At 63.5% G+C, this 307-nt stretch overlaps 1 pseudogene; it reads left to right on the forward strand.

Annotated features, from left to right (window-relative positions):
- The first annotated feature begins 222 nt into the window (after positions 1-222).
- Positions 223-307, forward strand: part of LOC123084224 (ribonuclease 3-like protein 2) — a 5,857-nt pseudogene continuing 5,772 nt past the window's right edge.

Here is a 307-nt window from a genome sequence, read left to right on the forward strand (position 1 = left end):
GGCCTGTTGGGGGCGCGGCTGAATATGCTCTTACGAACCGGGACGAAAGGCCCTTTTTATACTATTGTACACCTCCCCCCTCGCACGCGCATTTTTTTTTAAAATCAGGCGAAACTCTCGTTAGGTTTCCTCCAGGCCATCGCCGGTCCCTTGTGCGCAGCTCCCTCTGGCGACATGGCGGGCGGGTAGGGTCCCTACTCCTCCGCTGCTCCTCCCGTTGGCATGACCCGCCCCCGCCCCCGCCCCGGTCTCCAACAGCAGCAACAGGCCTGGCCGGTACTCTACTCCGGCCGGCCCCCACGGCGGA

Source organism: Triticum aestivum, chromosome 4A (assembly GCF_018294505.1).
Source record: "Triticum aestivum cultivar Chinese Spring chromosome 4A, IWGSC CS RefSeq v2.1, whole genome shotgun sequence".
Taxonomy (NCBI): Eukaryota; Viridiplantae; Streptophyta; class Magnoliopsida; order Poales; family Poaceae; genus Triticum; species Triticum aestivum.